This window comes from Ascaphus truei, chromosome 13 (assembly GCF_040206685.1).
Source record: "Ascaphus truei isolate aAscTru1 chromosome 13, aAscTru1.hap1, whole genome shotgun sequence".
NCBI classification, from domain to species: domain Eukaryota; kingdom Metazoa; phylum Chordata; class Amphibia; order Anura; family Ascaphidae; genus Ascaphus; species Ascaphus truei.
Window position 1 is genome coordinate 46,228,084 of NC_134495.1, and position 14,281 is coordinate 46,242,364.

The following is a 14,281-nucleotide window of genomic DNA, read 5'->3' on the forward strand; positions in this document are numbered from 1 at the left end:
TTCTGGTCTTTTATTATTAATAGCTTGCCGTATATACTATCTGTGTAGAGTGATTGTTAAATGTCATTGGGCGCAGAATCAATCCACGTACCACCAACCTGTTATTGAGTTGCACATACAGTGATTATATCTACTAGTTTCAATATGGTAGATTACATCTATTAGCCATAACATTATATTTATTAAACTTAGGACTAGCACACTGATTTGGGCTATTTATCAATACAGGTTGGGTGCTCGGTACGCTATGCCACATGACACACAATACACATACACAGGGCAAGCATTTTTGAGCTTTCCCAGCTGAGTAACCCACTCTCCCATCAAGGCCTAATAGGTATCACTGCTTTTGATCTGTATAATTAAGCATCAGCATAACAGACTATATACCTTGGCCATCTATCATCTCCTCATTCCCTCCCGCCACTGTACATTATATGTATTTATTATTATCACTTTGTGTTAAGAACTTATTTTATCCCCATTAATAATTAAATGTTAAGTTTTAAAGCCTAGGAGTGCACTACGAAATGAGCTTCTAGTTGTTAAGTGGTAGCAATAAAGATGCCTTCACTTCTCAGCTGAAACCAAATTCTGTCTAGTGCAGCTCATCAGTTGCACCCACCGCCAATCTTGACGGCTCAGGCACCACCATATTATCATCACATTATTTGATTTAGAGAGCATTATATATATTTTTCTTTGGTTTTCATTTAGGTATATATAGGGCCCCCAGTGATGACATTATGAGTTAACCCCTGGTGTGCCATGGTATGCTTGGTCCTGTGATAAAGCACAGTGAGTATACCAATGTTTGTAACTACATATCCAGCACACTAATAAATAAAGATCTGACTCAAATTATGTATTGTTATTGCCTGATTGTCAGAAACTTGCAGAGTGAAGCAATAATACACTCCGAATCTGCTACAGGAGTAGTAGAGATAATGTCCAATATGATTACGTACATATATACACTACATTGGCGACACACTTTATTCGAGCTCGGCTAGTCCCACGAATTCAGGTATACCCGGGTGTATTGAGGTTTGTGACTGTTTTCTGCCCGAGTGCATTGAGGTATTTTCCAGGCAGGGATTGAAGCATTTTATTCCCGCTGGCTGCAATACTGCACAGTATATATATATATATATATATACTGCATTACAATTCATGAATGTATGCCATCTGGTAGACACGCGAAGCATTGCAGCCTATTAAATCCTAATCATTATCATTTAACAGATCAGCCGCCCGTCAGCCAGGCATGAACCCAGGCTGGGAAGGCAAATGCAACGGGGCTTGTCAGAGGTGAGCAGCGGCGCATTCCAGGTATCTGCCAGGTACATACCGGGTATTTGCTCGAATAAAGTGTGTCGGTGCAGTATGTGAAAATGTCAGGGTCCAGAGAAACCCTGTGGGGGTAATGTCACCACTCCTAGGTGGTTGTGGTCTGTGTACAGGATTAGGGAGCTGCCCGTTTATACAGACATGGCAATAAAGGTCGATGTATATATATGTACAGGTGGTAATGGGGTCACGAAGTTTAGTGAAGTGGACGGTGAATGTGTATAGACAAGAACCCAAGTGATATCAGGATGGATGGACTTTCCCTGCCTATAGGAATGGGGTGTACAGAAACCCCTCGTTCAGGCCTCTAGGTGCCAATGTCCCTAGTGTGTAAATCCATTTGGCTTCTATTTGGAGAACTTTGTCCCAATCTCCTTTCCGTAATCCCTTGGTTGGATGGTCTATCCCACAAAAGGTGACGGCCTTGAGGTCCCCGCCATGACATTGATTAACGTGTCTTGACAGGGGTTTGTCCGTCTTATTCCTCACGGTACCTATGTGTTCAAGCACCCTCTGTTTGAGACATCTGCTTGTTTTACCCACATATACTTTGCCACAGACACATTTGCCTTGGTATATGACACCTGTGCTGAGGCAGTTAATGAAGCTGCGTATGGGATAAGTTTTGGTGTCATTCCAGTTTCCGAACTGTTTTGTGGTGTTCATGTACTGGCACGCCTTGCATCGCTGGCAAGTATATGATCCAGTGGGTTTTGGTCGTAGCCAAGTTCTTGGTTTCTCCTCCTCAAAGTGGCTATGGACCAACAGATCTCGCAGATTCTTTGCTCGTCTGCTGGTCATGGATGGACGGTCTTTAGTAACACCTTTAAGGAGATCGTCTGCTCTTAGAATGTGCCAATGTCTCTCCAGAATAGCTCTTGCCTGAGGCCACTCGCGATTAAATGTGCCTACAAAGTGAATCACTTTGTCTGGTAGGCTAGGTGGTTTGTCCTTGATGAGGGATTGGCTTGAGGTATATTTGGCTCTCTTGTAGGCCTTCTTTATGCTCTTCCGGCTATACCCTCTATCCACAAAGCATTGTGTCGGCTGATCTGTTAAATGATAATGATTAGGATTTAATAGGCTGCAATGCTTCGCGTGTCTACCAGATGGCATACATTCATGAATTGTAATGCAGTGTATATATATATACTGTGCAGTATTGCAGCCAGCGGGAATAAAATGCTTCAATCCCTGCCTGGAAAATACCTCAATGCACTCGGGCAGAAAACAGTCACAAACCTCAATACACCCGGGTATACCTGAATTCGTGGGACTAGCCGAGCTCGAATAAAGTGTGTCGCCAATGTACAGTACAATGTATTAAGGAATGTGGACCAAAACCTATTTTAGCTGAGCAGTAAGATCTTTTTTTATTCCGTCACAAAGATTAACATAAACATATTTCACGTTACAGCAGTATTCATAATAAATCTTGGTACAATTTGCTTTTACATATCTTGAGTTATACAATAATTTAAAATTGACCTCTCAGATTAATCTGCTGTATCCCTAAGGAATTAGTTCCGATAAATGGTATTTTTGTTGGGTAGAAGTGTGACGGTAGGGAGGAAACCAGGCTCTCAAATAAAGGTTTAACCCTGTTTGGTTACCCCTAATCCGTAATAAGTGTTCCAGAAGAGTCAGCTCTTGAGCCCAGGGTTGTTAAATGCATAAACTATAATTGTGTGACAACAAAGATTTTATGTGTTTTTGCCTTTCATGGGGTGCCAGCGAGCAGGGATTGCTAGGCTATGAGTTTCAAGGGGGGGTTTCGGAGAAAGTGTTGTCAGAATGTGTCTAGGTAGTCGGAGTCCAGAGTTGCTGGATACCCCAAAAATGTACCTGAGAATCATGCTTGATTCCTGGATACATATAGGTACGTTGTCCCTGCAATATCTCCCCTTGAAAACAATTGCGTGACTCACCGCTAGGGTTCCCTGCTTCAGCATAGCCCAGAAAAGTAGATGGGGCATTGGGATGCAAAGTGTCCCGGTAACAATGAGGGGTCCCAAGGTTAAGGAGGATGCCCAGTTAATGCCCCGGTCACCCAGAACCTGCATAGGGGTTCATGGGTTGGTTTCCTGCTTCAGCACAGACCAGAAAGGTAAAAGGGGCATAGGGATGTGAGGTATCAGGGAAATCCTGTGGCCCCCACAAGCCGGTCAGCTCACTATGTTCAGAGAGGTAATACCGGTATACACATACATGTCCAGTATTACCTCTCATTTTTTACTGGACAGTGTCCAAATACAGGACTGTCCGCTCAATTCTGGACACCTGGCAACCCTATGCACAAATACAATGTGCAATATGTTATCAGTCCTAATATAGGAGATAAGAGCATCATGCACATTTGGAAGGATGTGGCTGTTACCTTGTAGACTTGATATTTGTGGAGTAACAAAATATAAATATTTGCATTTCTCACAGTGCAAAAAAGCAACACAGTTGCTAAAATGTTACGTATATATTGTAGCACATTTTTTTATAACAATTTTTTTATTGGTCACAGTCATATATAAGTGTACATACAGTAATGTCATTGGCGCACAACATTTCAGCTCAATACAATCAGAGACGGACCAATAACAGTTTTCCTTTTTCAGTAGGAGATAGAGTGAAGGGAAGAGGGGGGGGGGAAGAGGAGGGGGGGTGGGTGGGAAGGAGACAAACATGGGGGGAGGGGAAAGGGTGGGTGGGGGTTATGTGGGTTCACCCAGAGACGTCCCCATGTTCCCCCCCAATAGTCTGGGGGGGCTAGTAGACCGAAGGTTTTCGGTTTTAGGGGTTTTATCTCTCGAGCCAAGGGTCCCATGTGTTCCAGAACTGAGGCATTTTCTTTTGGAGCATAGCCGTAAGCTTCTCCATAGTCATGACCTCATTAACCCTTCTCACTTCTGTGGTTCTCAAGGGGGCCTTAATCTGTTTCCAGGCTGCCACTATAGAGCATCTAGCCACTGTCAGCATGTCCCTGATCAACCGTGACATTAGTGGGGGGAGATCGTCGATGGGTTTGCTCTGCACCATGGTCAGAGGGTCCAGGGGGAGGGGGAGTCCAGTGATCTCATAGATAAGTGTCTGGATCATGGTCCAGTACCTCTGGATCTCCGGACATGACCACCAAATGTGGGCCATGTCCCCCTTTTGACCACATCCCCTCCAGCACAGGTCCAGTGTGCCGGGGTAGACCTGGCTCAGCCTAGCCAGGGTCAGGTACCACTGGAATATAATTTTATAGATGTTTTCTTTTATTGTTGTGCAAATTGAGATTTTAGGAGCTTGCTCCCAGATATCCTCCCAGTCTTCCAGGTCTATTGGAAGACCTAGTTCGTCCGACCATTTTTGCATATATCGGTTGTTCGGGGGCTCTGATGTCGGCTCCGTTCCTTTGTATATCTCCGATATCAGGCCTCTCTGGTATGTGTTCTTAATGCATAGGGTTTCAAACCGGGACAGCGGGGGGAATTTGGAGGTTAGGGACAGTGAGAGTAGGAAGTGTCTAATTTGTAGGAACTTGAACAAGTGAAGGTCTTGGATCTGGAATTTGTCCTTTAATGCCTGGAAAGTTAGGATCTCTCCCTTCTGCAGCAGATTGGCAACCATCCTAATATTGTGACCCTGGAATTGGTCAAATTGTCTTGGGGAACACCTTGGCGGGAAAATGGGGTTTCCAAAGATTGGGGTGAGCTGAGATGTGGAAGCTAGCAGACCATACTTTCCTTTGCTTTTGAGCCATGCATCCTACGTGCATCTCATTGCTCCGAGGTCAAACCTCTGTGGTCCACTCCCTCTTCCTCCTGTGGTCCAGAGTGTCACTTGGATGGAGTGGGGCTGTGCGTAATGTGACTCTATTGTGAGCCAACAGGCCAAGACTGGGTCGCAATTCCAAACTACAGCCTGCTTCAGTTGTGCTGCTGCGAGGTAATATCTGACTAAGTCGGGGGCCCCCATGCCTCCTCTTGCTTTTGAGGGAAGCATCACTGATCTTGGGACCCTAGGTCTCTTATCGTTCCAAATGAATTGGAGTATTATTGATTGGATGTTCTTTAGAGCCGGGCGTGGCACTACGATGGGGAGGGTTTGGAAGTTGTACAGTAACCTTGGGAGTACGTTCATTTTTACGGAAACTATTCTTCCAAACCAGAAAATTTGTTTTTTTTTCCACGTTTCCAAGTCTTTTTTTAATCTGGTCAAATAGGGGGGGGGGGGTAGTTGTATTGATATAGGGAGTTATATGAGTTTGAAATTTTGACCCCAAGATATTTTATATAAGTGGAGCTCCACTTGTATTTGTAGTGGGCTTGGATGAGTTTCCACGTCTGGGCCGGGAGGGAGATATTTAGGGCTTCTGATTTGTCTATATTAACCTTATAGTCAGAGACCAACCCAAATTGGGTCAGTAGCCTTTGAAGGTTAGGGAGGGAGGCAAGGGGGTCATCGAGGGCCAGAATCACATCGTCCGCGAATAGGGAAATTTTGTTCTCTCGGTCCGCAATTTGGATCCCCTTAATACTTTTTTCGGCTCTAATTTTGCCCGCTAGAGGTTCGATGGTTAGGGCAAATAGTAGGGGGGAAAGCGGGCAACCCTGTCTGGTCCCGTTCCTGATTTTTATTGGATCCGAGAAGCCGCCTGATAGTTTGACATACACTGTTGGGTTTTGATAGAGGGCTCTCACTCCCTCTAGGAAAGGGCCACTAAAGCCAACCTCAGCATTGTTTGGTCTAAAAAGACCATTTGATTCTGTCGAATGCTTTTTCAGCATCGAGGCTCAGAATCATTGCTTTGGATCCAGTGAGATGCACGTGGTCTATTATATCCACAATTTTGCGGGTGTTGTCGGAGGCCTGTCTTCCTGACACAAAACCTACTTGGTCTATGTGTATGAGTCTAGGGAGAATTGGATTTAGCCTATTTGCCAAGATCTTACTGTAGATTTTGAGATCAGTGTTTAACAGGGAGAAGGGTCTGTAATTACCGCAGAGGAGTGGGTCTCTACCCTCCTTATGAATTATAGCCAGATTTGCTGCTGTGATCGTAGCGGGGATTGGTTCCCCTTGAAGGAAGGAATTGTACATGTCTAATAAGTATGGGGAGAGGATAGGCATGAACATTTTATAGTAAGAATTTGAAAAACCGTCTGGGCCCGGAGTTTTGGCTAATTTGAGTGATTTAATGGCTTCAGATAGTTCCTCTTGGGTGATGTTTTTATTTAACTTCTCTACCTCTTCCTGGGAGAGGGTGGGCAGGTTACACTGCTCTAGATATTGTGAGATGGTATTAAGGCTAACCGGGTCCTGGGTTGGGGGGTGAAGGTTGTATAGGTCCGAGTAGAAGTCTGCGAATTCCTGTGCTATCTCTTTTTCTATGTATGTGATCTGTCCTTTTCTTGTCTGTATGCGGGCTATCTGAGATTTAACTCTCGTGCCCCTGAGTTTGGAGGCCAGAAGCCTGTCAGCTTTATTGCCTTTATCGAAGAATTTTTGCTTTGACCACCTCAGTGCCTTCTCTACATCCTCGAGTTGGGTCTGTTTCAGGGCAGATCTAGCTAGATTTAGTTGTTTTAGTGTTTTTTTAGATGCCATAATTTTATGCTGCTGTTCTAGCTTGGTGATCTTGTCTAATATGTCTTTTTGGAGCTTAAGTTTAATTGTCTTTTTGTATGATGCGATTGAAATCAGGTCTCCTTTGATGGAGGCTTTATGGGCCTCCAAGGGCATGGCTGGGGCTGCGACTGATCCTGCGTTAATTTGAGAAAACATTGATAGCTTTTGGCATAGTGCTATTTCTGTATCAGGGCAGTTCAACATAGAATCATTTAATTTCCATTTGTATTGGGTGTTTTTCACAAAGGGTATGGCTAGGGTAAGTTCAATTGGTGCGTGGTCGGACCCGGTGATTGGGCCTATGTTTGACTGGGAGGACGCCTGGAAGATGTTAAAAGTACCTAGAAAATAATCGATCCTCGAGTAGGACTGATGAGGGGTGGAGAAAAAGGTATAGTCCCTCTGACCCTGGTGCTGAGCCCTCCATATATCCACTAGTGAGTATTCCTCAATGATGTCTCTGAATTTCTTAGCTTTCTTTTGGGATTGAATGGTGTATGGGGTAGCAGAGGATGGAAGGAGGGTTGGGGCGGGGTTTGAGTTGTCTAGTGCGTGTGAGGCCACCATGTTAAAGTCACCTCCGATAATCAGGGATGAGAAAGATTGCTGTTCTAGAGATTCGAGGAGGGTTCTTAGGAAAGGGAGTTGGTTGTTATTGGGGGCGTATACATTTACAAGTGTGATTGTGGTGCCAGACAGGGTGCCCTGGAGTATCAGGAACCGACCATCAGGGTCTGGGAGTGGCTTGGCTAGAACAAAAGGGACACCGTTTCTTATAAGGATGGCTACTCCTCTTTTTTTGCTTGGCGAGGATGCGAAGTATGCCTGGGGGAATACATTTTTGAATGTATTGGGTGGGGTTGGGGAATTGAAGTGGGTCTCTTGGATGAGAACAATGTCTACCTTTGATTTCTTTAGGTCCTGAAGGACTAGCTTCCTCTTTGTTACCGAATTGAGTCCTTTGACGTTAAGTGAGATTAATTTAATGGAAGACATTGTCCCATGGGGGGTATTCCCAGAGCTCTAGGCTCTAATGCTCTTGGATTTCCCATGTCAAGAGCTCGTTTTTCGGACATAGGACGTAAGTCCATAGTCGGTGTGGAGGGACAGGGATAGGACGTCTCAGGGCGGCGGATTGGGGGGGAGGGGAGGGTGGACACAATGGGGGAGAAAAGAGCAGACGGGCCTTTGTCAGGCCCAAGGAGAATAACCTTAATCAGGAGAGTGAGAAAAGGTGACGGGGCCAAACATCCCTGAAGATCCTTCCAGGACACCAAACCTGGAGTGGGAGAGGGAACCAGGTATATGGTCCGATATCCTCTGTGTAGTCAAACATACTGGGTTTGTTTGAGACCTAGTGGGGTGAGAGGAGAGCTGCCTCTCATCTAAATTTGCGGCGCTTTGTGGGCTTTGGGTCTTGTAGGGCCGAGGGGCTCAGGACTGACTAGGTGGGGGAGGGGTATGTAACGGGGGCGGAGGGTAGGGGGAGGGGAGAGTGGAAAAGGGGGAATAGTGTTCTTGTACCCTTCATATCTCGGTATGCAGTCATATGAAGCAAATCTTTCTACATTTGATGTTTTTTAGACATAGTCTTAACAGGTTATTGTTCTATATATTTCAGTGTCTTCCTAGTCCTCGTACATATCACCAAAATACCTTCTACGGAACTCAGAGTTGACATACTCCTTTGCCTCTTTGAGTGGGTGAGGGGGGGGGGAAGAGGGGGGGAGGCTATTTTGCTTTATGGCTGCGTTTTCACATTTTAGTAGCATATTCAACTTTCACAGAATACTATTTCATTTGCTTTAGGGTGGGGTAGAGAGAGGGGTGGAGGGGGGAGAGAGGGGGGAGGGGGGAGGGGAGAAGGTGGGAGGTTTAGGGGGAAAGAGAGGGGGGGAGGGGAAAGGGTGGGGGGGAAAGGGTGGGGGGGCAGAGGGTGGGAGGGAGGGGGGTTGCCTTGCCTTATGGCTGCGTATTCGCATTTTAATACCTTAATTACATTTCCCGAAGTAGCATTTCGGTTGCCCTGGGGGAGGAGGGAGGGGAGGGTTTAAAGGCTGCGCTACCCTTTCTGTTGAATGGGGGGGGAAGGGGGAAGGAGGGGGGGCTATACCACAACATATTAACATAGATGTAAACATTTTCATGTATGGTGTTGGTAAGTTCTCTGTGTGTTTTGTCACGTGTTATCTGTTCTGGGCTTTGCCTCCTTTTTGGAGGGGCGGTGAATAGTAGATGGGGGGGACTGGGGGGTGGGGAAGGGGAAATTGGTGTGTGGGGGGGGGGGAGGCTGATGGTTTGTAAGCAATTTCAAGGGCGTATAGTTCCTCTTTTTGGTTGTATGGGCGCTGGTGTGGCGTAGGGGACCAAGGTCTGGATCTTTCTGAGGGGAGGGGGGTGGGGGGAGGGTGGGGGGGAGCACAGGGTATCGGAGGGGGAGAGGGTGGCTGGGGGACGGTAGCGGTGGCGGAGGGGGTGCAAGGGTTAACTGGTGGCATATCAGGTTCAGGGGGAAAAGGTGGATCCAACCTGGTTATAGCTGAACACCCCTGGGTTGGAGATATCGTCTGCATAGTACACTTCAGGAGCTTGAGTTTTCTCACGGTGGGGCTGTGCCACGATCGCCGGGGTTGGAGGCCTCAGGTTGAGGTCGTCGCCTTCTGACTCCAGCTCCGCCGGGCTCTGAGTGGGAGGGGCCAGCGATAGCGGACGCTCAATCGGCCTGAGCAGCCTAGGCACCGAAGCCCAGGAACCAGTTGGCAGCAGGTTCTGCCGGGGCAGTCGCTCGTCTGCAGACGTCACGCCCTCCCGAGGACCCGGCGCGGCTCCCACTGAGGGAGACAGGGCACCAGGGTCTCCGGATTGGTCTGCGGTTGTGTGGATCGCCCCCTGGGACCGTGGAGGGTCCCCGGCTCTGGTAAGTGATAGAAGGAAGGGGGGGAGGGTTGGAAGAGGGGGAGGATCGGCGGGGAGGCAGGTTGGGGAGGAGGGGGGGAGATTCGAGGGGGGGAGTGGGTATAGGTGGGGGAGACTCTGGAGGAGGGGGTGGGTGGCAGGGGTAGGGGAGTGAGGGGAGGTAAGGGTTGTGGTGGGGGGGGGTGGGGACTAGTGGAGGGGAGTCTTGGCTGAGTTCTGGACGGCAGTGCGCTGGGTGATTTGTCACTGGTCGTTTCAGCATTTCTCCGCAGGGATGCGGTGCTGTGGCACCAGTTGCCGAGATTGAAGGTATCAGGAAAATCAGGTAGGTGGGTGCTCTTGGGTTCTCATCGGGGGGTGGGAGGGTTCCTCTGGCAGCCTTCCTCCCTCAGGTCCCCGTCGGTTTTCCGTAGGTCTGTCGCGGCAGTTTGGGCTGTAGGCAGATTTCGGGGGGGGGGAGTTGGCTTTGTCGGCCCATGACGGGAGATGAGGTTAGTTGGCTCTAGTGTTGCTTCTGGCTTGCCAGCCGTTCCAAGGCACGGGGGGTCTCAGCGGAGGTAGGTTTGTTGGCCGCTCTGGGGGGTAGATGTTGGGCTTGAGGAGGGGATATTCCGAGAGCCTTAAGGAATTCTTGGGTATCCTCTGGGTCCGTAATGGTTAGGAAGCGTCCATTTCTGGGGACCACCAATCTGAAGGGGAATCCCCATCTATAGCGGATGCCTTGAGCCCTCAGTATAGTAGTTAAGGGTTTCATGTCCTTGCGTTTGTTGATTGTGAAGGCGGACAGGTCAGCAAAGATCTGCAGAGTGTCTTTTCCTATTTGGATGTCTCCCACCCCCCTGTTAGCTGCCATGATTCTCTCCTTTGCACTCTGGTTCCTCGCCATCACAGGATTGCACCAACCGAAGAGATGCCTGTTGAACCGCAGCCTCTGCGTGTGTCTCCAGCTCCGCGTTCTATGCGCACACGTGCATCTGTCTCTGATCCCATGCGCATACACGCGTCAGTCACCGAATCCACGCACGGCAGCCCTAGACGTTATGTGCACACATTCCCAGTTTACAGAGCACACGCCTAACAGATCACTTTTAACCACTGCTCCTGCAGTGAGGCGTCGCCCCCTAGCATCACACAGTCCCATGCAAATCAATCACTACACTCAGCTAGGCTGTAACACCTCCCTCCTATCAGGGAGGACTCCTTGCAGTCCTCCAGGCCGGCCCCCTTTTCCCATTGGCCTGCCCAGCCTTATTATGCCTGTGCTTCCCATCACTCGTCGCTCGACATAGTTCTGTATGGATGCATTTGACTATTCTCTCAGTGACTCCTCAGGTATTGACGCGGATTGGACGACTATCCCCTCCGGCTCTCGACTTCGGCTCTACTTGGACTTCGTGACTTCTGGCATCCCTGAAACACGGCTTATACCTTCGACCATCCGCAACTCTCCAATCCCTGATCTTGGCAACGGCAATAACTACTCTTCCTCTACTACCGGTACTGGCAAGTATTGTCTTCACTACTATACCTGGCCTGGCAACGCTAACACCACACTCCGGACGCGCTCCCTTTGCTGCGGGTGCGTGTATCCCTACGTCCCACCTCAGCACAGGGGACGGGTCTGGTCTGCGGGCAGCACCGGCGTAACAAGTGCTAACTTACATACTGCTGTGCAAAACAGACATTAGAATACCAGGAAATATACTGTAATACAATAAGCAGTGGCGTATTTATACATCCACTGCCCATAGGCACTAACCTGCTGCAGCCTCCTCCGTCTGCCACATGACGTTGTGTTGCCATGGCAACGTGATGTCGCATGGCATTCTGTTGCCGTGACAACGCAACAACCTGTGACGTCGCAGCGTCATTTGACGCCACGACGCTGAAGGAGGAGGAGGGCGGCACGAAGGAGGAGGTAAGGACTTTACAGAGGTCCCGCGCATATCAGCGGGGAAGAGAGCGGGGTCTCTGTATATGGGGGGGAGGGGGCGGGGGGAAAGGAAATTGCCCCATAGAGCTTGCAGTCTACAAATGCACAACACTGTCTCATACTAAAGTGCCACTTTATTATGCCAATAAATGTGATAAACCTACTGTCTCAGTTTGTCTTGATCTATACTTTCTGTTACACTATGTTATAGTTAATGCATCAGTTGGTGCAAAACTAGGAAGAAATGGAACTTTCCTATAATAACTCTAGTGCCAATTTAACCTTTTGGAGACCATAAAAAAACAGATTAAAAATCCTCCAAATTAAATGATTCTCCAACACCAAACACAAGAGCTGTGAAACTCAATCTAGATTAGGATTAACCAGTATTGACCTCAACATGTGAGGAATTACATTATATACATTCTTAATAGTTAAAACCTCCTTGGTCTTAACACAGGCGGATACACAGACCTCAGCCCTGCATTAGAATGGCTCTGACTGGAAGTTTATGACACTGTGTATCATTATGTGCTGGGGCAACGAAGTGTTTATTTATTTATATATATATATATATATATATATATATATATATATATATATATATATATATATATATATATATATATACACACACACATACATATACATGTATGTATGTATATATATGTATATGTGTGTACAACAACTTCACTTGGACCAGATGAGTTACAGCTGCTGGGTACTCCCCTCCCTCATCTATCAAACCAATACACTGAAAACACATACTGTACATCTTTAACCCCTTCAGTTCTGGAGAGGGGTTAGTACAACAAACCACCTGCCTTTCTCCCAGCCTCCTTGTATATATTTATCACTGTATATAGTTATTATAGCTGTGTCACTTATTTATTCCTTGGATGTAATAAAATTGTATTTTAATTTAACTACTGATCCTAGTGTCTATCTGACAGCCCATGCAGACAAACTATCTGCTGGACCATTTCTGTCCTATATATTTTTGTAATAATAGAGTGCAATAATTTGGGGAATTTTTTTTATCCTACTTGGATCAGTACTGTGTACTGTATTTCATACTCTCCTCCTATGCACCCCTGTTCTAATTCTACCTTTATATTCTGGTTGTTTTACTGCTAGGACTAGACATATGGTGTGCGGTCTGATCCATTCTATATGTTGATAACCCTCCATTTCCTTTTGTAATTGTAATTTTTTATACAGTATATTCCCCAGTTGTGATGTCACTAATAACAAGACGAAGTGGGCCCTGCCTTAGTTTCTGCCAAGTCACCCTGTATCATGTGATGAGAAAGGGGGAGTTACGCTGTGTGAGTCCACACAGTTAATCCTATAGGGCCCTTAACCATTAAACTGCCATATAAGTCCCCACTGGGGCTACAATAATCTATATATCATGCTGCATAAATTACGGTTTTAGTGACAGTACATTATTTGGCCAAAGTATGATGAGCTATGACCACCAATTCAAAGTGTATTTCTGTGTTACCTTGGTGTTCCAGGATAGATATACACTAAACAAAAGGACACACACACTTAACCAGCATGCACTCCAAGGGATCTGGGCGTTGCTAGTCGAGAGCGGGGAAGTGCAGTGGTGGGGAGTATAGGAGGTGGGGATAGGTGGTACTCAGGTCTGGGTGGCATTGGGCCAAAGAGTGAAGCCTTTGTCCATTCCAAACACTGAGGCGCCAATCTCTGCAGGAGATATTCAGCTGGCCAGGGGAACTGTTGCTGGGTAGAAGCCTTATAAGCGCTGTTCCCATTGGCTGTTTTTTTTTATTTCCACTCACCTAAGCCCGTCCCTGTGCGCTGTCCTTGCCGCATGGTCACACCCCCGGCCCAGATTGGCCAATCACAGGTGAGTTCTCGCTCTCTGGTAGGCTGTGTTCTGTGATTGGTCCAAACTCTGTTTCCATGCTTTTCTATGGGAGTGAGAAACTATGTAAAGCGCAGTAAAGCTGATGAATATTAACAGGCAGCAGAGGATACCTACGTAAAAAATATTCACAAATTCTTTTTTTAGGATCAGCAATGTCACAGGAGAAAAAGACTCCTTCACGGGATCAAGCACCAGACATGACACCGAAATCAAATAAAAAAGTGTTTTTATTCTGGTGAGAGCCAGAAGACCCAACACAAATCCCAATAGAGCTTTACTCACAGTCTCTGGTCCAAACTAGGGCAATCCAAAACAGTCTAGGTGCCCAGCGACACACAATTGCCTTTCCCGGTGCAGCTTCAACTCTTGTATTAGCATAAAGCCCGTAGGTATAGCTGGCTGTAATTCCTGGAGCAGCAAGTTTAAATTTCCCGCTGTAGTGGAGCACAGCCTTACTTCTAGGTCGATCTAGAGCCAAACACAAAGAACCACACTTAATTGATCCATACAACAGGGTCAGCAACGGAATTGAAATTGGCTGCCAATATTATAGCTATCCCCTCTCCATAGTTAAA